This window comes from Rhodnius prolixus, unplaced genomic scaffold (assembly GCF_049639745.1).
Source record: "Rhodnius prolixus isolate KJV_2025 unplaced genomic scaffold, Rpr scaffold_6, whole genome shotgun sequence".
Classification (NCBI taxonomy): Eukaryota; Metazoa; Arthropoda; class Insecta; order Hemiptera; family Reduviidae; genus Rhodnius; species Rhodnius prolixus.
Genome location: NW_027411634.1, coordinates 17,725,907 through 17,751,389, shown reverse-complemented (window position 1 = coordinate 17,751,389; position 25,483 = coordinate 17,725,907). Strand labels below are relative to the sequence as shown.

The following is a 25,483-nucleotide window of genomic DNA, read 5'->3' as shown; positions in this document are numbered from 1 at the left end:
TTGGGCATCACTGCATGTATTTGTCACAAAGAAGACGAAAGAACCTCCACCAAAGGACGGCAATCAATTATCACATCCTAATAATAATTATTTTATTGCTATGACCGCAAAAGGCGACAAGGACCTGAGGTCTTTTGAAATAAAAAATATCGAAGTTCCCTAATCAGTCTGCCATATCTAAGGCAATATTTAAGAATATCACTGACCTTTAACTGACCTTAATATCTGGCTAGTATCGCAACCCTTCATTGGCTAAACAAGACAAGCAACACTGGTACTACCAACCATCTTACCATAAACTTAAAAGACCATTAAGTGGTAGTGTGTTTTTGATGTCGTTTTCAAATTTAGAAAAATTCATTTTTTCATTTGAATTTGTTAAAAATCTAATTTTTCCATTTTCCTCATTTCGAAGGACAAAAATTGTGTGGCCAACCTTACAGTAGTTATAAAACATATCCTTTAAAATTATATATGTTCCAAATTTGGTTGAGATTGGTTCAACAATGTTGGAACTAAAAAAAAGAAACAAACTTATTTACATTCATATTCACATATAGATATCTTGATTTAAAATTATGTAATCATTACCTACTTTTGGGTTATAAAAGAATGAAATATCTTCTGAAAGAAGATACTCTGGTTGACATGTTTTCAGACTTACTTGCATTGTCATCACATACAAAACATTAATTTTACCTTGTACCAGACACAATGCTCAACTGTTTCGTAATGGAAGCTGTAACTCAGTTATACAGACGTCAATTCTACATACACAACTTTTACTGTTTATAATTTTTAATAGTATTTTTATTTTTTGAATAACAGAGCGAAGATAAAATACATCTTTCTCTTTAACTGAAAAGGAAACCTCCGAAATATTGTACTATATTCACAAGCACTATAAATTGATAAGATTTAGTAAGCATTGCAATAAATGTTTTCTTTATAGTTTTGGCAGGAAATAATCGTAAGTTAAAGATAAAAAATAAAAGAATCAAAATGAGAAAATTTATAGTTTTCTAGCCAATGAAAACTTAGAATAAAAGATAACATCGTAACAGTATGACAAAATTAGTCACCAGCAATTTTGAATCATTCAATGAATAAATGAAATAGGTAATTTTAAGGCACACGTAAACTACAGCTAAGAAATCATCCAAGCATACTTCCTCCTAACGACTCTACGTATAATTTTTTGTTTGCGCTTAAATCATATATCACTAAAGGTGCATTGTATACTTGGAATGGTATCGCTAAATTTCTGTTGTTACAATAAAATTTACTGTTTAAATAGAATCTTTTTTTTACTTAAACTTTACTTCACTTTCCTGGTGAGAACATTCAAAAACCCAGATTATGGCCATCTTGTCCAATTTTCAAACACCGAACTTATTTATTCAATGTTTAGTTGTCCTTAATATAAATTTAGGTAATTGTGGAATTACTTAGATTCGTAGTAAGTTTGGTTTTCGTCATACAGCCAGCATCGTCGAGGTGCTTATCACTAGAATATCACTCACTCTCCATTCTTACTTATAAATACATTCGCTTCACACATTCATCCCTCTACTATATCCACCTATTTACATAAACCTTACAAGTTAATGGATGGATCAGTACCTCTATATTCCTGCCATCCTTATAGCTTAAACGAAATTAAAATCACGTAATCCTTCTCCAATCATTCTCTTGCATTCATTCTATAACTTTTAAATACATTCATATTTCATTGCTAGCTCTGCTATAGACTTAAGCACATAGATGTTGGTGGAGAATATTATGTCTTCGTAGCGAAATGGTGCATCTAAATACCTGTATATGTCGTCAAACATTCGTTTCCTTTCCACCACATAACGTGGACATATCATTATTATATGTTTGGAATCCTCTTCCTCATTGCAATCTACGCAAAGAGGAGAGGATCTCTTGTTGATCCTGTGAAGATACGATCCGCACACTGCGTGGTTCGCTCTCAGCCTGCTTATTGTCGTAACAACCCATTTATTAGTGACAGTTCCCTTAAACCATGGTTGTCTAGGTAACTGATCTGCCATAGTTTTATAGAATCTTCCTTTATTACCAGTATTTATTTATTTATTTAAATTTTACAACTGGCTTAACCCATATAGGGTATACAGTTGGAGATAGACCTCAACAAATACAAAAAATACATAAATAATAGTTATACATGATTAATAAAAATAAGAAAAAATAATAAAATTTAAATTCAAACATAAACAAGTAGCCTCATAAGGCAAAAGGTAAACAGAAATACTCAGTGGTTCCAACAAAACAAATTAAAAATACAAATAAGAAATACTTCATTGCCCTTAATAAATAACAAAAAAAAAAAAAATTCGGATCTACCTATTTAAAGAATAAACAAACTCAAGATAACTTAGTAAAAAACAAAATATAAATATAAAAGGCAAGAATAGTAAAAAATAAATAAAATGATAGAATAACTTTGAAAACTAACAAAAAATACTTCTTAATTTAAAAATATTTTGACAGAAAAGAAAAACATCATTCAACTTACTGAGATGACCTGGCTCCGTAAAAGAAAGAAAATTTACAAATATGTCATCACAATTGTCCACAGCACCACAATATTTCTGAACAAGTGGATCTCTAAAACATGAAAGGGTAGGGCACCTTGCGATGGCATGAGCTATGTCATCAGGTTCATTTAATGAACACAGTTGACATAATTTATTACTATTAAATTCAAATTTTTTCTGATTGAAATATATTTTACAGACTTTTTTGTAACTTAAACGAAGCTGAGCCATTAATCTCAACTTTTCAATATGAATATTGTAAGTTAAGTAAACTTCTCCAAAATTGAAATCACTTAAATGTCTGTAACGCGGATTATAGCGACTATTCAGGACTGACTCGATATCTTTAGACAGCAAATTGTTCCTGAACGAGTCCAACAATCTACAGAATTCTTCACGAGTCACAGCTACGCTCTGACCAGCCCACAGGTCTTCAGCACCGATAGAAGAGAGGCAATGTCTCAGTGAACTCACCCAATTATATGGTATATTACAACTACCATCTAATTCCTTCAACCTTAAATAGCACTGTTTGGGAAGGCGACAATCTGGCATTTCTAGCAGCCTTAACCACCAGCCTAAAACTCTTTTAAAGATCTTAAAACCAGTATGTATCCTTCCCGTTTCAATCCGTACAAAACAATCAGGTGTATTCCTTGGTAGATGCAGCAGTAATTTTAAAAATCTCAGTTGCCCTCTTTCTATAACATTACTGAGGTTACAACCCCAGATTTCCACCAAGTACAAAAGCACACTCTCAGAGATGGAATCATACAAAGCAAGCTTAGTTTCCCAACTGTCACTCTTACAAGACTTTAATAATGACATAACCGAAGCCGTAGCAGCTACATTCTTTGAAAGAAAATATTTGCCTGCCTTTGTAAACTTTGCGGATGGAGAAAAAGGGACCCCCAAATAAGTGAAGTTATTAGAAAAATTTAAATTATTCTCTCCATAACTCAATTGCTTTACATTTGATAAATTTCCACCCTTCGAAAAGACCATTGCAAAAGTCTTGCTGATATTGACATTCAATAAATTCTCCTCACAGTACTCCTTTAGAGCAATTAATTGCTTTTGGGAGCTCATCCAAGTGGGGGCAAGAAGGACCATATCATCTGCATACAAAATCATATACAGATCTTTGTCTTTATTTAACGTGATAGATAAACAACCCATTTATTAGTGACAGTTCCCTTAAACCATGGTTGTCTAGGTAACTGATCTGCCATAGTTTTATAGAATCTTCCTTTATTACCAGTATTGTAATCTGTCTGCCATTTTTGTAGTGCTGCTTTTGCAATTATTCACTTAATATCGGTGTGTAGTAAGTTCATGCAAGTAATAATGCATATTTTCTTCCACTTATTGGGGGCTACAATCCGCTTATACGAGTCTTGGCCTTCGCAAAAGCAGATCAAAAAGGCACAGGGGAAAAAGAATAAATAAAATTTAATTACAGTGGCCTGTAATAAAATGCTATTTAAGGAAGTAATGTAGTAAAAGAAATATTTAAATCTGTACACTTCATTTAAATATCATAAATCAATAAAAGATTTTCCCAGTTTTGATTTTAAATTATTTATATCGGCTTCTAAAATGGCTAAATTTGACATACTCATATTGGCATCACTAAACTTGTAAATGATAAAATTTGCATGCGATCTCTGAAATAGTTTCTCTTTACGCTGTTTCCGCAATAAAACAAAAATTGTTCAGAGATATTAAAAGTAACATCAATACTTATTCAGCAAAATTACCCTTGCGCTAAGTTTATTTTCTTTAAATTTAAAGTGTCTGAGCTTTAATTTAAAAATACGAGGTGTGGCTATTAAATAACGAGACTGATGCAGCTACAGAAGAACTATGCATGCGCCAAATCCTAACGACCGACAGCTATGTAGCGTAACGACCTTCTCTTTCGATTGCAGCGTCTCACGTGTTTTGTAGAGAAATCTGTCTGACCGGAACCGTCGTTTGTGTGAGAGGTGTCATGTTTCGTTTTGCCGAAAACATGATACTACACATGTAGTAGAGCAACGAATTTTGAAATTTCACATGAAACTGGGTAAAACCGCTTCCGAAACTTATCTTTTATTAAAAGAAGTTTATGGCGATGAATGTTTATCACGAGCACGAGTTTTTGAATGGTTCAAGCGTTTCCAAGATGGCTAAGAAGACGTCGGAGATGTCTAGAACCGCCAGGGTCGCCCTTCTACGTCCTAAACGGATGAAAATATCGATTATAATTAATCCACATTAATACCGTGAGGTGCTTCCTCAACTCCGTGAAAGAGTAAGGAAAAAAACGACCTGATTTATGGAAGGACAAGTCATGGGTTCTCCATCAAGAAAACGCGCCGGCTCACACTGTATTGTCTGTCAAGACGTTTCTAGCCAAGTACAAAATCCCAGTTTTAGGCCATCCGCCTTATTCGCCTGACCTGGGGCCCCATGTGACTTTTATCTTTTCCCCAAAGTCAAATCTGCAATAAATGGAACACGATTTCAGTCCGTTTTGAAGCTGTGAAAGAAAAAGCGGCACGCGTCATGCAGGAGCTTACAGAAAAAGACTTCCAGCACTGTTTCGAACAATGGTAAATTCGCATGGAGCGTTGTAGGGATAGGGGAGGGGTGTATATTGAAGGTGATAATAACTAAATATGTATAAATTTAAAATAAAATGTTTTACAGCAACAGTCTCGTTATTTAATAGCCACACCTCGAAAATCGTCAGAGCCAATTCAACAAACGTAGGAAGATTTAAAAATCATTTCAAGATGCTAAGACGCACTTTTAGGAGATTACATTTAAAAAAAAAATAGTCGTAGAAAAAAATTACAAAGGCTAGATAAAATAATCACTAATAATAATCAAATAACAATTTGGCTATGTGAGGAATTATGATGGCACATGTGCGAAATTCGAAACTCCTAAGGCTTTCTTTTATTATAATTAATCTATATATATAAAAATGAATGTGTGTCTGTTTGTTTGTACTCGATAGATTCAAAAACCATACATCCAATCGCCGTGAAAATTTGGGAAATTATTAGGTATATCCCCGGGAAGGTTTTTGCAAAGTTTATTTAAAATCAGAGTTGGGGTTCTAGGTACACCCGAACAAATATCCCAAAAATATCAAAATAACATTTAATTAGTAATATTTGTTGAAAGTGTAACCATGAAAACCATGAAAAACAGTTTTTTGCAATTATTAATACGAGAGTAAATTATACCGAAGATGGTGGGAAATCCATTAAACTAAAAGTACTCAACAATACTATTGACGTTGATAATCGTTGGGTAGTACCATATTCTCCATTACTACTAAAAACGTATAACGCACACATAAATGTTGGGTACTGCAATTCAGTGAAAGCTATAAAATATATTTGCAAATATGTGAACAAAGGAAGCGATATGGCAGTGTTTGGGGTGGAAAATACAACTGCATCTAACGATGAAGTCACCCAATATCAACTGGGACGCTACATAAGTAGCAATGAGGCTGTATGGCGTATTTTATCATTTTCCATTCATGAGCGATATCCAACGGTTGTTCATTTAGCAGAAAATGGACAACGTGTGTATTTTACATCAGAAAATGTACATGCAAGAGCAATGTCACCACCGCCAACAACATTAACTGAATTTTTCACATTATGTAGAAATGATACCTTTGCAAGGACACTACTGTACTCTGAAGTAGGGATAATTTTATTGTTAATTTTCATTTCGATGTATTGTATACATTTGATCATTAATAAATTATGTTTGAGGTATCAAAACTGCCTTTTTGTTCAAACACAGCAACGTGTGAACGGGTACAGCTAGTAATTAATATAATGAAATTTTATTTTGAAATTTAGAACTTAAAGGCCTAATTGCCAAAAAGAAAACTACAAAATTGCGCCCAACTGATGGTCTACATTTTGGGAATTCGAGGTAAATATTTGATAAAAATATTATTCAGAAAGACGCCGAAATTGTACTAAGATTGTCCAGTAGATTCATCTTTCTTTTCAGTAGAAATACCATTTCAACTTTTAAAGCAGTTTAAGTATTTTTCTTACGTCTGTAACAAAAAAAACTACGGAAATATAAATACCCTTGAATTCTAGAGATTAAGATATAATTAAGTCAAGCCAGTAATTCCGGCTCTAACCATTAAATTTTTGTAAACAGACTAAAAACTAAACACATTAGTTTGTCACTATTGTCGTCAATTGGCGACATTGATCAAAAAAAGTTAATGGAATAGATAAGAACACAAAAGAGATAACTAACAAAACAAATGACTAAGAAATTAAAAGGAAAATTAAGTAGATATTTATAAAGTTAAAACCAAAACAAAACAATACAGAAAAAAAAAAAAAAAAACAAGGCGGTTCCAAAGATGACAAGGTTTGGAACCTAAAATTATAAATAACACGCTAACAATATAAATAACATTAAAGGGATTTTGAACCCTGAAATGTTTCGAAATACCTGCATTCCGTTCAAATCAGATAGCTCTCTGGTAGGTAGCCCTGATGAAATCTATCTCCCACCTCTGAGAACCTCCAATTAGCTAACTTCCTATTCTCTCTAATGTTCAGTTTTTTACCAGAATCTTCAGTTAAAACCAAACAAAAAATCTTTACCAAGATTTTGAGATTGTATATTTGGAATAAATTTTATTCCTAAAATAATAATATTAATAAAATTTACTCGCACGTTTTTAGAATTCATACTTTTTCGCTAGGTTTATTTTAAAGAAAATTTAGGAATTTTTACTTTTATAGAAAAAGAGGAAAAAATTGTCAGTTTGATGTTTTTCAACGTTACGCTTTTTCGTGCAGTTTTTGACGATTAACCCTTATATAACTTTCCTACCTGATAGTTTTAATATACATATATTTTTACATGTGCAAACACAATTTCGTATTTACAAAGAACTTCACATAACATGTGTACAACTTAAAATACGAACATTTATTGAGCGAATTAAGTGTTAACACTTCCTTCGACTTGATAAAGCTACCGGAAAAGATGAGAACCGCGGCCTTCGAAGATTACATTTCTTCCCATTATCCGGGCTCATATCGTTTATTTACACATGGGTCCAAAATCAATAATAAAGTCGGAAGTGCTGTGTATGATCCGGTTCGGAACTATTTTACGATAATTAAATTAAAAGATGAGGCGTCCATCTATACAGCGGAGCTAATTGCTATTTTAACGGCTTTAAAATATATTTATTCGTTGTCGGAGAAAAAATATACCATTATTAGTGACAGCCAGAGTGCGTTGTGTAAATTATCACATATACACAACCAGTCTGCAGGAATGAATCACATTATCGCAGAGATTGTAGAAACTATTGCCATTTTTAAAGAGAAGGGAGTCTGCATTAGTTTTTTGTGGGTAAGGGGTCATTGTGGTATAAAAGAGAATGAAATTGTTGATACACTTGCAAAGGAAGCCACCAATAGTGGGGAAATGGCTAATTATAAATTACCACACACCGATATCAAGGGTATAATTGCAAAAAGCAGCACTTCAAAAATGGCAGACAGATTACAATAATGGTGATAAAGGTAGATTCTATAAAACTATGGCAGATCAGTTACCTAGACAACCATGGTTTAAGGGAACTGTCACTAATAAATGGGTTGTTACGACAATAAGCAGGCTGAGAGCGAACCACGCGGTGTGCGGATCGTATCTACACAGGATCAACAAAAGATCCTCTCCTCTTTGCGTAGATTGCAATGAGGAGGAGGATTTCAAACATGTAATAATGATATGTCCACGTTATGTGGTAGAAAGGAAACGAATGTTTGACGATATATAGAGGTATTTAGATGCACCATTTCGCTACGAAGACATTATATTCTCCACCAACATTTATGTGCTTAAGTCGATAGCAGAGCTAGCAATGAAATATGAATGCATTTAAAAGCTATAGCCGAATTAGAATGAATGGAAGAAAATGCTTAGAGAAGGATTACGTGATTTTAATTTTGGTTAAGCTATAAGGATGGTAGGAGCACAGAGTGCTGCTCCATCCATTAGCAGTAGTTTATGTAAATAGTTGTGTATAGTAGAGGGATGAATGTGTGAAGCGAATGTATTTATAAGTAAGAATGGAGAGTGAGTGATATTCTAGTGATAAGCACCTAGACGATGCTGGCTGTATGGCGCTTCACATTGCACATATTCACCGTTTTACTAACCTTAAAAAACTGTGTAAGGTGATATTTATATTTTATATACAAACAAATCATTACAGGGCACTAGCCCCATTTTAAAACAAATAAAAGTTGATTTATTAAGTTCTTTATTGTGATTTATTATAAAATGTACCTGTAAAATGCTCCTAGACTAGAACCAAAAACATTCATTAAAAGATAATCTAAGATTGAGCAATTTTAAATATTTAGAGGCACTTAAGACAAAGGTGTCCTAGGATGCAGTCAGATTACTTGTAGACCGGCTTCTTCAGATTAGAAGAACCTTCAGCTGTTTTATTGCCTAATCTTAAACTTGTTTCTAACACTTCCAGTATAAATGTTGACTTCTGTTTATATCGATTCTTTATAAAATAAGAATCAAAAATCGTATTATGCAATAGTTTAATATATTTAAAACCAACCTTCAAAAGTTAACTCACATATATTTTCTGCATTAGTAATTAATGGAGTAGTGTAATTGAAGAGCTTGGTGCAAAAAGGAGTTATCTACTTTTTTTTCAGAAAATGTATTTAGTCATTTAGTGGCGCCCCCCTATTGAATGTTCAATTCTACATCTTTTGGTGCATAAACGAGTCTTTATGCAGACTCGTTTATTGTTACTTATTCTCCTACCTAGGCTAGATTTGGAGCAAAAATGAGTTTTCTACTGCAGATAACTTTCTTTTGCTCCAAACAGAAAAGATGACGCAACCAATCAAACAAAAATTTTTATATTAGGTTTATTTAATGTTTATATCAGGTAGATATTATTATTTTTCTTTTTGACAGTCATAATAATATATCTAACATTCGCTTGGAAAAGACAGAAAATGCCATTTAAAAGCTCAAAAACCAGAAATCTGTTGACTAAAGTACTTAATATGTACTCAAGTTTTACTGAAAATTATCATTTTGGTGCAAAAAAAGAGTTAGCTGCAAAATAACTTTTGCTTATAGCAAGCCTAAAAAATGCCATAGAAAGTTCAAATTGAGCCCCCGAATGACCCCATCACAATATATTAACTAATCCTTACAGCAGATACAACATAAGGAATACATCTTAAAGTAGATTTAGTTTTTTGTCCCTACTAAAAATTTTAAAAAACTGTAGATAACTCCTTTTTGCACCAAGCTCTTCAATTGTATTTTGCTAAAACTTTAGAGAAAGGAAACAGGAAATATTTGTATAAAATTAGGTGTATGCTTCCAATCTGACAGCTGAACGGCACTCCTGGAAAGCAGAATACTTTTCTTTGTTTCTCATTGGTTTAATTTCGAATGGGAAGTTTTTGTGTACAATGGATACTTTCACAACACACATTAATTTGTAAAAACCATTTTATCGGACACTGGGGGCCTCAAAATGGTGATTTCGAGTGATTAACTCATAACCGAAAACTGTACAATTACAATAATACCTTCACGTTGGGTAAGAGATGGTAAAAAACTTTATAGAGACTGCAAATAAAATGCATTACGCAAAATGGTATCTCTCTGCTCGAGGCATAAAGCTTACATGAAACATCTAGTTACTAATTTGCATTACAACAGAGATTTAATAATAATAGAACTAAAGGTTGCAAAACAATAAATCTACAATCAAAAGAAGAATTCGAAAAAATTGAAAACTCAAGTTCAGCAAACTGTCTTTAGCAAACCAAAACAAAAATGGTATCGGTCAATCATTTAATAATTAATAGGTAAATATGAACGACAGTAAAGCACTACTAAAAAAAGAATGAGAAAAAATAAGTCTATAAAAGTGAAATTAATAAACAGCATATAAATTAAATAATATGTAATGAAGAAATAAACAAAAATTCCAAATCTTTTGTTACAAAGCGAAGGTGTTTATATCACCTTTTTTTCAGTTAGAACTAACCTTCCAAAAACAGCTGTTAAAATTTCATGATATTCTATTCATTAGTTTGTGAGTTATTGTGCTAAGAGTGACGCTCCTTTTGGTATTTTCAAAACAATGGATCAAAAACAATTTCGTGTTTTAATTTTACACTGCTTCTTGATGGGAAAAAATACCGTTCAAGCAATGGCTTGAAAAGTGTTATGGGGACTCTGCTCCATCAGAAACAACAATAAAACGTTGGTTTGCTGACTTCAAACGTGGTCGTAGAGACACCGATGATGCAGAACGCACGGACGTCCAAATGAGGCGAAAACATAAAAAATCATCCACAAAATCGTTTTGAATGATCGAAAAGTGAAGTTGCGTGAGTTAGCTGACATCGTAAAGATATCAAAAGAACGTGTTGGTTTTATATTGCATGAGCATTTGACTACAGAGAAAGCTCTGTACAAAGTGGGTGCCGCGTTTGCTCACTGTTGACCAAAAACCAGAACGTGTTGATGATTCTGAGCATTGTTTGGCCATGTTTAAACGTAACAAACCGGAATTTTTGCGTCGATATGTGACAATGGATGAAACATATGGATCCATCACTTCACTCCGGAATCAAAACGATCGTCATTTGAGTGGACAGCAACTGGTGAACCTCGTCCAAAGCGGCCGAAAGCACAACAATCGGCTGGAAAGGTTATGGCCTCGGTATTTTGGGATGTGCGTGGTGTAATATTCATCGACTATCTTCAGAACGGAAATACCATCAACAGTGAATATTATATAGCGTTATTGGAGCGTTTGAAGGCCGAAATTGCAAAGAAACGACCGCATATGGCAAAGAAAAAAATTTTGTTTCATCAAGACAACGCACCGTATCACAAGTCAATCAAAACAATGGCAAAAATACATGAATTGAACTTCGAATTGCTCCCATATCCACCGTATTCGCCAGATTTGGCTCCCAGCGACTACTGGCTGACCTAAAAAAAAAAAAAATGCTCGCCGGTAAGAAATTTCGCTCGAATGAAGAGGTTATCGCTGAAACTGAGGCCTATTTTGAGGCAAAAGATAAATCGTTCTACAAAAGTGGTATTGAAATGTTAGAGCGGCGCTGGAATGATTGCGTTGTTCTTGATGGTAATTACGTTGATGAATAAAGCTAATTTTGAACAAAAAAAAAAAACGTTGTTAGGCTCGGGACTTTTCAGCCCATGTGTTAAAAAGCAGACAGACTGAACGTCTACACTCTTCTATAGTTAAAGCAGTAAGAAAAGATTTATAAAAATTATACGTAAACGGAAAGTCAGTTTGAAAAACAAGCCTCTAAGATCAGATTAAATTATTTTTGGCGAGAAAAGAAATGCTTGTTAACATTGCAGTTATAAGGAATGGACAATCTGATTGAAACTGAGTACCATTCATTAGTCTAGGTTTTAAAACAGATAAATTGTCGACCTACAGTAAGAAAATTACATCCATTAGTGAAATTCTTTGGCAAAAAACTTGGTTCTCCACTGAATCTTTCAAGTTGGATTGATAATGAATCCGGGGAGGTTAAATAAAATCTGCATTATGGCAGATAAAATTTCACCTACTCTACTAAGAAAAAGAAAAGTAAAAATTATATCTAGAATGAATAACGACGGCCACAATACGTAAACCAACCAGCACAGATTTAATAAGTAAACATTTATATTACGTTAATAACAGCCTACAGGAATAAGCTACATATTTAAAGTAATTTTACGACAATTAAGTTTTCATAAATATTTGATGTATTTCAAGGCAGTCAACTTAATTATTTTTTAAAAAAAACTGACGTTTGTATTTAAAGAAATCTAAATTCAATGAACTAACCTCAAAACTGCACCTGATCTTGTTATGCAATTGATGCATGTAACAAGTTTTGTTAATAATTTCTAAAAAAAAAATTGACAGGTCAAGGATCAAATACTGCTATCTAATACCGTTCACTGTAAGAGAAATTGTTGCTATTATGTCAAATTTTATTAATTTGAAATAAATGTGATTGTGAGACATTCGCAGGACGCAAAATTCCATGGTTTAACCAATTTTTTACAAACTTTAAAATTGAATCTAGTTTGCTTACATACATTTTTAGTTTAGTAAAAGAAGGAAAAGGACTCATTTTTTTTGTTCTTCTTCTTCCAATGTCACTGATATCCTGTAAGATCCTTGGCCACTTCAAAGATACGCCCTATCTTCTGTTCTTGTTCTGTTACACGTGCCTCACACATCCTTCTACACTTTAAGCTGGGATCTCCCCAGTCTTCTAGGTTCTACTATCATAAAATATGTCCTGGGAAGTCTCTTCATCTCGCAAGTTTTTCACAGTCCTCATCCCCCTAGCTACCCTTTTGTTATTGAAGATTTAGAGGTCTTCTTCATCGCACAATTCTGCATTTATTCGACAATTTCTTACTTACTTCGATTAAATTCAAAAATAGTGTTTTAATATTATATTATCAAAAATATATGATTAAGTATAAGTAAAGTAAAGTAAAGTAATCGCCTATTTTTTCAGGCGGGGCTTAACCTCGCAACTACCATTTACTAGGTGTCGTGGACGGAGGCGACTAGCAAACGTACTTCACTATTTCTCATTTAACCATTAAATAAAATCCAAGGCCTAAGACCGGGAATCGAACCAAGTACCACAATACATATTAGCTTCGCAGGTCTCGCCTCTAACCTCTCGGCTACCGTAGCGCCCCTTAAGTCTAAGTAAGTTATTAGTAAGGAACAGTTAGAATTAACAGGAGGATTTCAAACAAATACGCCTGTTACTTTCACTATTGTTACCATCTGCACCTACTTAGGATTTCAAGTTCACCATCAACTTATATTCTTACTCTAGATTTATCTATTTATGATAAAAATTTAATATTTAACTCTCATTTCGTTATTTACTAAATCGCCTAAGAGCGCTTTGCCATTAAAATAGTTTTATTAAAACATAGTTTTGTATTAGATGTTATTTTTTTAAAAAGAAAACAGTTTTGACTAATTCTAATATTTAGTTATCAGTTTTATAAATAAATCTTATAAAAACAAATTATTAAATAGAGCCTAAACGTTTGTCAAATAAAGGAAAAACGAGTTTTTAATACTTTACGCAAGAACCAAAGTTCAAAACTAGGTAATTGAGACAAACATAATATTAATAATATTAAAAAAATAATCCTTACAAAGTTTTATAAGTAAAAGTCATAAAAAAAAAGCCAGGAAAAAAGAGAAAAGTGTGTCAACATGGGGAATTACTTTAAATAAATTCGTCAGTTAATTACAGGTCCTAAAACAAACGAACCTTGTAATATCAAAAATAACAGTTTTCATAACTGACAACAATATTTCGTAAAATTTTAATTAATGTTAAGTTGTATAAAATTAGCATACAGCAAAATATGTGTTTTCAATTATTAAAATTGTCTGCTTTGATGCTTTGACTGTTGAATAAGGTTACGAAATAGCGGGCTGTTGGAAAAAAAACACATAATTTTCATAATTTTCCTCTATATTTCTAAAAAAAAAAAAATATTCAAATTTTCTGTATTATGAAGGACACGCCTCTGATTTATAAAAGTAATTTTTCGTAATGATTTCAAAAGAAACATTGCCAACAATGGGCAAAACCTGCGTTTTCAGAAAACTTTCTGGTTCTTGTTAATATAAAAATTAATACAAATATATAATCACCAATGTGATTATAGTATTAAAACTGTCCGGTAGGACAGTTGTATAAGGGTTGATCATCAAAAACTGCACGAAAAAGCGTAACGTTGAAAAACACCCAACTTTGACAATTTTTTTCTCTTTTTCTATAAAAGATAAAATTCCCAAATTTTCTTTAAAATATAGAGCAAACCCTCCTTTATAACTGAAATTTTTTTGCAACCACCCAGACCTAATAGATTTCGAGAAAAAAGTTGCCGAAAATGAGCAAAAACGGCATTTTCAGAAATTGTTGTTGTTCTTCTTCTTCTTCTTCTTGTTGTTGTTGTTGTTGTTACCTTTTTTGTAAACTACGTAGCGCCTAAACGCGTGAACCGATTTTCATGAATGAGGTGTCATTCGATTCGGAATTTTATGTAGATGTGCCTTTTGGGGGTCTCGACGCTGTACACCGAATGGGAGAGGAGTTAGCCCCCTTTATGTAAGGCCCCCTTCAAAATTATTATTACTAATTACTCTGTAAATCTTAGCCCGATTTTGATAAAATTTGGTAGGATGATGGGGTTAGGGCTCCCCTATGTAACATTAAAGCGACGATCTGCTCTTACACTAGTTAAGGGGAAGTATAGCAATCGTTTCAAATTATCGACACGTGAACTGATTTTCATGAATGAAGTGTCATTCGAATCGAAATTTTGTACAGATTTGCACTTTAAAAGTCTCGTCGCTATGCCTCATATGGAGGGGAGTTTGCCCCACCCAAGTAAGGCCGTTTCTAAAACTATTATTACCAATATTTCTATAACGCTTTGTCCGATTTTGATAAAATTTAGCACGAAGAAGTGATTAAAGCTCCTCTACATGGCTGTGAAGTGCCATCATGCTCTTACACCTACTAAGAGGAAGTACTGCAATCGTTAAAATTATCAATGGGTGAACCTATTTACATTAATGAATTGTCGTTCGATTCAAAATCTTTGCCTCTTTGCCTTTTAGGGAGAAGTACTGTAATCGCCCGTTTATTTTTCTTACACCTCTTAAAAGGAAGGTCTGAAATCGCAGTTTAAATTTGCTTTTTACGTACAAATACCTTCCTATTTTATATAAAAAGGCTTTCTCAAAAAAATTGTTGTTGAGGATGGTTTGGGGACCGCAACTATAATCATTCTTTAAAAAGATCTCTCCAGTGGTAGTTACGGTTCCTACTTAACACCTTATCAGGTTATAATGATAGAATTGCTTATTCCAAATTTAAAAAAAACAGTAAAGCAGATATGTAACTTAGCAAAATAGACAAAAATGAAAATCTATCCAAAAGGTACAAAAATCTCCTTAACAAAAACTTACAGTTTAAAAAGTTAAGTATAAGGGTTGATTAAACGCCAAAAGGTACACAAATCAGCATGTACCCAACATTTCATTCAAGCTTAGTTGATATAATTTAAGTAATTTTGCTGCATTAACTTTTCCTTCACATTTTTTAGAATTTATTAGATGTCACAGACCCTTATGCTGGCCATTTTCATCTACAAAATATTTGTTCAAGTAGCACTGTAGATTGACTTTAATATCTATTAATCTATAATAATCAAACTATTAATTACAGGTTAAAAAGAAAACGTTATAAAAAATAAAAAAAATTACGAGGCTACAAAATTTAAAAACTTTTTTAAAAAATTGCTTACACCAACATACATCAATGATTTCGATTATTTTATTTTTAAATAAAAATCGTCGGTTTAAGTTCATTCTTCGATTAAAGTAATTGTTATTGTATGAAGTAGTCAAACGTTTATAATAATAGGTAATAATTATCTGGCTCTATCGCAAATAATATAGTTTTCTTCAATCACACTCTCAATGTAGCTGTTCTTCTCACAATGTTATATATATGTTATGTAATATAAAATAAATAAGTATTGCATACTTTTAGGACAGCTAATTATTCCAGTATTTTACTATAAGTAAAATTAAATTACAATTGAGAAATTAATAATTGTTGTTGAATAATCTACTTGTTATTAACTGTGTGTTATTTGTGCTCACGAATATTTCGGTAAGACGAATTCAAGTCTGAAATATTGTTTTAAATCCTCCGTGATTCAAATTTAAACAGTAGCCGACTCTAACTTTGTCTTTTTCTACTTTAACATGCATGTATAAGATGTGACAACTTCAGAATAAAGGGCATATTAAAGATAAATCAGAAGAATAATTTGGAATAGAGTTAAAATAAAGTACCTATTTAAAAACGAAGATATAATATACATTTTATCATAATTATAACCAAATAATATTATGAACGAACTGGCCAGCATAAGGGTCTGTGACATCTAATAAATTCTAAAAAATGTGAAGGAAAAGTTAATGCAGCAAAATTACTTAAATTATATCAACTAAGCTTGAATGAAATGTTGGGTACATGCTGATTTGTGTACCTTTTGGCGTTTAATCAACCCTTATACTTAACTTTTTAAACTGTAAGTTTTTGTTAAGGAGATATTAATACATGGTCCTGAGTGTACGAAGCGTAAAGTGAACGGCAAAAAGAACATAAAAATGACATTCTCTCCATTTAGTCTAACGTTCTAATTTTGTTAATACCAAATCAGCTTTTATATACTGTAGATATTTACCAGGAAATGTTTAATAAGATTTTAAAACTATTAATAGCAAAAAGGAAAATTAAATTTACTTTATTAGTTAATCAATATTTCATAATGAGTTAGGAAAGGTACTGATTGTAAAATTTGTTTATTAACAAACGCAATAAGTTTTGTTTTAAGTTCAAAAGTTTTCAGAAAAACTACTTAATTACATCTATTCATTTTCGAAACAAGCAGATATTCTAAAATATGTAATTTCAAACGTTAATTTATTAGAAATCTTTCCTGTTAAAACATCGTTCTTATTTAAATCTTAAAATTCAATGACCTATAAAATGTAAATAAGATAAATTTAGAATGTGCATCGAAAACAACTATGTTTATTATTGCAATATTTTTTTTTTTTTATTTTTGCTTAAATAAATAACTAGAAAATATAAACGACCTTTATTTTTCATGGGATGTAGGACTTCTTCAAGTGAGACCAAGTTCAGGGTAGACAAAGGTTCAAGGTTTAAACCTTGATCCACGACATAATTGAAAACACGTTGAAATTGTTTTTTTTGCATTAAAATGTTTCTCTCTCTCATGATTTCTTTCAAAGAACGTGTCAGTAATAATATAATAATATTCTTAATCGATAAATAGATGTTTTAATAATAATAACAATAATTAGGTAAATAGAAAACAAAGTAATGATATAGCGTGATTCGCTCTAAAAATCAGGTACATGTTCTTGACATAGTCATCTACAATTACAACTTACCATCAAAACTAATAACATCTAGTTTGATCTCATTAAAAAAAAAAAGAATCAAATAAACTTCGCAAACTGATAGTACAGATTAAAAAACAAAAACTATTTATAAATTCAAAGTTTTGTTTTATTCTATTTACTTAATGACACATATTTATTTCCAAGAGGTATACTTCAGTTATTATAAAATGAAGTCATTAACCCATTAAAGTTATTAATAATTGAGTACAGGTTCATGGAGTGCCTTATAAAATCAGATCTATCAAACAAAAAACTAGTCCAAGGTTATCATTATGTCATTACTTCTGTACACTTTCCCATTTAATGATACTTATACTCTTTTCTTAGTAAACTCTCAATAACATTCAGATTAAAGAGATAATATGTTTAATAATAGAGGTTTTGTTCTGTGATAACGTTTTGAATAAACGGATGCACTTGTACTAGTTAAAAAATTGAAAGATAATTTTGCAGCATTTACAAGAAAATGGCAGAAAATAATTGATTCTTACCAAATTCCTTACAATTCAACTTTTATACAGTGCCTTAAAATTATGCTTGCGGTAAAACCAAACTTGTTATTAAAATATCACTTCAAAGCTTACTTCGCTAACCTCTTCACCAATTAATATATGTACATGGTACAGTGCATGTGTTGACGCACCTACTTGTTCAGATAAAACTCAAGAACCTGACGAACTCTACTCTAATATATTTGGAAAAAATGAAGTGGGATGTAAAAGTGGTCAAAATTGTCGATTCAAATAAAGCTTACAACGATTACATCAAAGGCATTAATAAAAAGTATTGATTAATTTGTAATTGTTACTCAAATTTTAATTATAAGTTAAAATTATATTTCTAGCAAACATTGCTGCCTCTGCTTTCTTCAGCGTGTAATTTTTATTTACCTATAAAATTTAAATTGACTCATTTGTAAGTTAAATTCAGGAAGAAAAATTAAAGCAATTTCTGAATCATTTGGTTATTTGTTTATGGCCAAATTTTTATTTTAAATGAAAACGATAATTTTAAAAGAATCTTAGTCTTTCTTTATTCTTAAAGATTAACACTATAATATCTACTTGAAATCTTTGCCTAAAAAAGCTGAAATATAAGTATATTACAAGAATTTCTCTGCTTAGTAAAAATTTTACGGGGATTCCTTTTCGGTGAGACATCTTACAGCAGATTTCCATGACCTGTCTTTTTATGACCATGACACAGATAAGTACAGCATTAGTTGAAATTCTTTAAGAGGAGTTCGATTGATATAATAGCTTATTTAGATAAAATAACTCCTCTACTATATTTCAAATTGTTAGATATCTAGTTCGAAACGTTCTAACACATGCTATAGTGTTAAAATTTGTTAAGAGAGTTTTGGCCAGATTTGAATTTCACCACACATTTGATCCTCCACTATTTGATTCAAATAATGAAAGTTTTTTTTTTCTAGGACTATTAATTGTAAAACCTTTATTAGAATAAAATATTGGAATTCTAGTTTATTATGAAATAGGGACAAGTTTACTGAGATAAAAATTGGTAGGGCTATTTGCTTGCTGTCAGTAAATCAGAATTAAAAGGAAACCTACTTGCTGTTACCTTTTCCACCTATTTACTATAAAAACAGTCGCGTAATATTGAAAGTGAACAATAAATAAAATATTTCTTTTTTTTTAACTGTCAATAAAGGTTTTATTGGAACTATATGTCACATAAGAGTGCTTGTAACTATCTGGCTTTAGATTGTAGATGTGTCCTCATTACACTAGGTACTGTAACAATCATTCCATTTATGTAATACCTAATTAATGTAACTATGTCGTCGTGCAGATTTATAATTTTAGTTAATGTTGTAAGAGCGATGTTATCCATTGAACTAGTTACTCTAGTTTTGTATGGAATGAATTAGCATAGAGAGCACTTTAAGATTAAGCATGCAGTCTAGTTGAATACGCAGTCGAGTGGAAGTTATAAATGAAAGAAATAGGTACTTGTGTTACTTAATTGTTTCATCACTCATATTAAGAGAAAAGATTTCAAAATGGATTTATAGTTTGAATATTTAAATAAAAATCTATTTTGTGACCTTTCTTTTACAGTAAAGTTTACTGTCCTGATTGAAAACGTTGTAGTAAAATTAGTTCGCTTTTCATCCCCTAGATAGTGTTATGCAGGCTAAAACTATGAGGATTATAATGAGCGAATTTTTTTTTTTAATATTTATTGTAAAAATGAACGGAGGCAACGATATAGACGAATTGGAAACAACTGCAATCATTAAAACCATTTCATGGTTTAAAAAGAGGAAAATATGTTAATTTATTTTATAGGCATTTAAGTTATACAAAGTAAATTATTTTTAACAAAGCCAGCAATATTTTATTTTATTTTTATTTACCCTTTTAATAAAATTTACACCTATACCTACAGGATGCAATAAGTAAATGAGATAAGAGAGAAATAAATAACGTGTCAGGCGTGAATGACGGTCATCCAGTGATGGCCGCCATTAGGCACCCAGTTGGTCCCGGGCCAACGGCGCCTCAGCCGTCTTCGAGGATTGGAGGGTAGCGTAGTTGTAGACAAGTTTGCAGCTAAAGGGTTGGGGGATGAAGTGAGAGTTTTTGATGAACATTTTTATATCGAATTTTGGCAAGTTCGGAGATGAGTGGAATTTGGAGATCTGTATAGATTGTGTGGTTGCTAACATACTCGTAGAATGGAGCGTCTACTATGCGGCGGAGTACTTTGTATTGGAGAGTTTGCAGTCCATTGATGATGGACTTTTTAGCTGTTCCGTAAAGTTCGAGTCCGTAAGTCCATATTGGTGTGAGAAGAGCTGTATAGAGTCGTCGTTTGTTCTGTCGTGAGAGTTTTGAGCGTTTGTCGAGTAGTCTGGCTAGAAGTTTGTATCGTTTGTTTAGTTCGGTACGTTTAAGTCTCGTATGGGGGTTCCAGGTAAGTCTTTTGTCTAGGTACATTCCAAGGTACCGCACATGGTCGGCTGGTGGGATAGGTGTATGATGTAAGAAGACAGGTGGTGGAGTTTGACGTTTGAGTGTGAAGACTATGTATTTAGACTTAGTTGGGTTAACTTTTATACGCCAGTTTTCTAACCAAGGTTCTATTGAGTGAAGGTGGGACTGTAGTGAGCGTACTGCGAGGATAGGATGGTGAGAATGGCAGTGTCGTCAGCGAAGGTGTAAATAGAGGTATTAAGCTTTGGATGGAAGATTAGCGAGGAATCGGTCAAATAAAACAACTCGTCTCTTTAAACTACAAATAAAAACAACTGTACAGTTTTTGTAACTCAACCAACCCGCATAGCCACGCCCTGAAGAGGACAATATATTTATCGAAACGTTGGCAAAAAGACGAGTTATTTTATTTGACCGATTCCTCGCTAATCTTACATCCTAAGTTTAACAATTTACGGTCACGATTCCAATATATTCAGAGGTATTAAGGTTAGAAGGTCAACAGTGTAGATTGTGTAAAGAAGAGGAGCTGAGACACTTTCCTGTGGTAAACCAGCAAGGACAGGATAAATGGAAGAGTGAGTAGTGCCTTGAAGAACATGAAAGAATCTGTCAGAGAGATAAGAGCTGAGTATGAGGTAATAAGTGCTAGTTTCGAGTTTCCACAGTAGATCTTCGTGCCAGACTCGGTCAAAGGCTTGCGATACATCGAGCAGTACTCCAGCGCAGTATTGTTTCCGTTTGAGTGAAGAAGCGATGGTGTCTACAACACGATGGGTCTGCTGGATCGTCGAGGGCAGCTTCTGAAACCAAACTGAGGGTCCGGTATAATTTCGAGAGATTCTATAATTTCGTGGAGGCGTGAAGGCATTTTAACTTAACATTATTTTTAATTGCTAACAAAGACATCATTTTATGGGCAGAAGTACTATGCTAAAAGATTTTAACAAGAAGTACTATGGTTGAAACAAGTTAATTTGACAATGAATAAACTAGTAGAATTCATGAACGATAATGGTTAAGGTACTCCTGACAAATAATATAACGAGAACTGACGCTACAGATACCTTCTGGGTCTGAATTTGATTCGTCAAGTTTCATCTAATGATTCTAAGTTCCATTCTAAATTTATTAAGTTGTTAAATTGTAATAATAGCAAAAAAGGTTTGTTTATTATTTTTAGAGAAGTTCTTTTAGTTTAGTTTCATTAGTTTTCTTTTTCTTTTCTTGTTCTTTTCTAAGTTAGCATACGAGGGTCGTTTGAAAAGTTCGTGCAAAAATAAAAACTACTTAATTTTTTGGGGTAAACCTTTTTTATTTTTCAACATAGTCTCCTTTTAGGCTTATACACTTCGTCCAACGCTGCTCTAGTTTGTTGATCCCTTCCGAATAATAGGATTTGTCCAAGTCTGAAAAATAGCCATTCGTTTCTGCAATCACCTCCTCGTTTGAATAAAATCTTTTTCCCGCCAGCCATTTCTTCATATTGGGGAACAAATAGTAGTCCGAGGGAGCCAAGTCTGGAGAATAGGGGGGATGTGAAACGAGTTGGAACCCTATTTCCATTAATTTTGCGACCACAACTGCTGAGGTGTGAGCTGGTGCGTTGTCGTGATGGAAAAGGACTTTTTTGTGGGCCAATCGTGGGCGTTTTTCTTGCAGCTCGGTTTTCAAACGGTCCAATAACGATGAATAATATGCACCTGTAATAGTTTTACCCTTTTCCAGATAGTCGATGAGGATTATTCCTTGCGAATCCCAAAAGACAGTCGCCATAATCTTTCCGGCCGAAGGAACGGTCTTCGCCATTTTTGGCGCAGATTCCCCCTTGGTAACCCATTGTTTAGATTGTTCTTTGGTCTCAGGAGTGTAGTGATGTATCCATGTTTCATCCACAGTGACGAAACGACGCTTAAAGTCCTGCGGATTCTTCTGGAACAGCTGCAAACCGTCCTTGCAACACTTCACACGATTTCGTTTTTGGTCAAGCGCGGCACCCATCTTGCGGATAGCTTTGTCATGTCCAAATGTTGATGCAAAATATTATGTACCCGTTCATTCGAGATGCCCACAGCACTAGCAATCTCACGCACCTTCACTCTTCTGTCATCCATCACCATATCATGGATTTTATCAATGGTTTCTGGAGTAGTAACCTCAACAGGGCGTCCAGAACGTTCAGCGTCACTTGTGCCCATATGGCCACTCCGAAACTTTTGAAACCACTTATAAACTGTTCTAATCGAAGGTGCAGAGTCACCATAATGTTTATCAAGCTTCTCTTTAGTCTCCTGAGGCGTTTTGCCTTTCATAAAGTAGTGTTCAATCAACACACGAAATTCTTTTTCGTCCATTTATTTGAAAATCACTCGACTTCCTCGATTCAAACGAATGCCAAACACAAAGAAATAGACCGATCTGGCTGAAACTTGGTGTGTGTTCTTCCAAGAGATGCTACTAACTAAACATAACCTCTATACGCGCCAGTGGTGCTATCTCTCTGACTTTGCACGCACTTTTCAAACGACCCCCGTATACTCATCAAACCCATGCTATATTTGTCAACCAAAAACAAACCACATATTCCGCCGATGGTCAGTTGATCGTGGTAGTTAGTAAAATATTCTATACAAAATTTGGTATATATTTATGTACTTTGTATTACTTATTCAAGAAAATACGGTGATTATTTTTATTCTATCATTAAAATATGTTAAAAATAATTTATTGTAACCATGTGGTGGTGCTTTACAGAATAAAATGGAAGGAAGATTTCTCAAAATGTAATTATATAAAATAATTATTTTTTTAACTTAGAAGCAGACAATTTTAACAAATAGGTGTGACTGAAGGCTAAAACGTAGTAATTACCAGATTCCTTACTAACAGTTGTACACCACAATTATTATAAATTGTAATTATTTTCTTTCATATCACAAAAATATTAATTTGTATTGATTAATGAATTGTAGACTAACTGGGCTCAGTGTTGTTCGGCAATTTGTAGTTTTCCTTTTGACATAACATTAATTTTTCATCTTGATACCAAGATTTTGGAGGTTGATTTTTTAGTGTCTACAATTTGGAGGTGAACAGTAATGGAGACAAAAAACACTTATGTGGAGCGTTGACGAAATTTTGGGCAAGTCCTTGGTTTTGTATGTTAGAAATAATAATTCTGGATTTTTACTTTCTAGACATTCACACACATCAATTATAGAATATATTTTAAAAATTATAAAACAGACTTTTAAAAATTAATAATAATAATGACCCATTTTTAAGAAATAGTAAATTTGTAAAGCACAGGATAAAAAAACCAAAAAATTTTTAGAAAAAAATTATAAGTTTCCTATGATACTCGTAGAATTGGTTTTGCAAAAGACAATTTAAAAAACTTATCATCCCTAATTGTGTGATTCAAATTTAATCAACAAACTATTTCTAATTTATTCAATAAATGTAGGAATTTTTCCCAACCATTTACGAGTTGTAATTAATACTCAGTAACTTATTGTTTACGTGCTTACTTACATATTAACCATATTTTGTTTTTGAGTTCTGGCAAATACCAATTTATTGGTTTTCTCAGCTACTTATTTGGCTTCTGTTGTCTTCATTATCAGTGAATAATTTGGTCTGCAACCTCTTGCACTTCTTTCTTCTCTGCGGCCTTCTACTAATAATCCTAAGCACTACTTGCAGATTCAATTCTTTCTCTTCCTAGGAGCTTCTTACAGCTCACTGTCCGGTGATGGACAGTGTTGTCTGTAACGAGAGAACACTGTCCGGAGGCCGGCAGTGCACTGGAAAAAGCTCCGGGCGCTAATGACCTCAGCTGTTGATGCGCCAAAAAAAAAAAAAAAAAAAAAAAAAAAAAAAAAAAAAAAAAAAAAAAAAAAAAATTCTTTCTGGAAATAACGCAATGGTAATTGAATGCAACTTCGTCAAACTGAAAAATCTGTTCTTGAGATGGTATTCGTCTGACATTGGTTATGATGAATTTTGATGCACCAATTTTGATGTTTTGAAAAACCATTTTGTACAATAAAAAAAAAAAAAAAAAAAAAATAGATTAGTAAATAAACACTTTTTCAACCTAAATGGAACTCAAAAACTTTATTTCTGATTTAAAGTTGAAATAGAAAATTGAAAACATTTTTTTAAGAGATTGAATAAAGAGAAATTCCAATTAATATAAAGCAAGATTTTGCAGATTATCCTGAACTATTTTGTAAAAAATAATTTACAAAATTTTGTGAGTTTTGGCAATGATAAAAGAGCATGTGACATTAAGATCGTATGTTGAAATATTGGTGAGGTACTTAAGACGTGGTGTAATGTACTGTGGTGAAACTTAACGGAATGTACTCAGGAATATCAATAAATATGGACAGCTGTTAGAACAACAAATGAACACATGGGTAGATAGTGGGATACTTTGTTTATTTTGTGTACAATACTCGTACAAAGAAGTGGCTATTCTTCTGAATATATAAATATAATACAAACACCCAAATATAAAAAAAAAATGTTAACTGATATTGGTTCACAATTCGTCAGACCTTAAATTTTTTTAGAAGAAGCTCGGTAATAGCTAGAGAAAGTTTATAAAATCAAAACAGACTCTTAACTTTTTTTTTTATTCTATTTCAAATTTATTTTTAAACGCGGATCAATGAGCTTTTTTTTGTGATAACATTTATTGAGAAACTTGAAAGTAAACGTGATAAATGCAAAAGATACTTAGCTACTCCGCAAGTGTGGAGCAATTGTCTACTGACAACCCTTCGAGATTT

The 25,483-nt window shown here is 32.6% G+C and overlaps 1 protein-coding gene across 3 annotated transcripts in view; it reads left to right on the top strand.

Moving 5' to 3' along the window:
• Positions 1-25,483, top strand: part of LOC141460619 (scavenger receptor class B member 1-like) — a 167,979-nt gene that overhangs the window by 117,241 nt on the left and 25,255 nt on the right. The gene's annotated exons all lie outside the window — the stretch shown is intronic.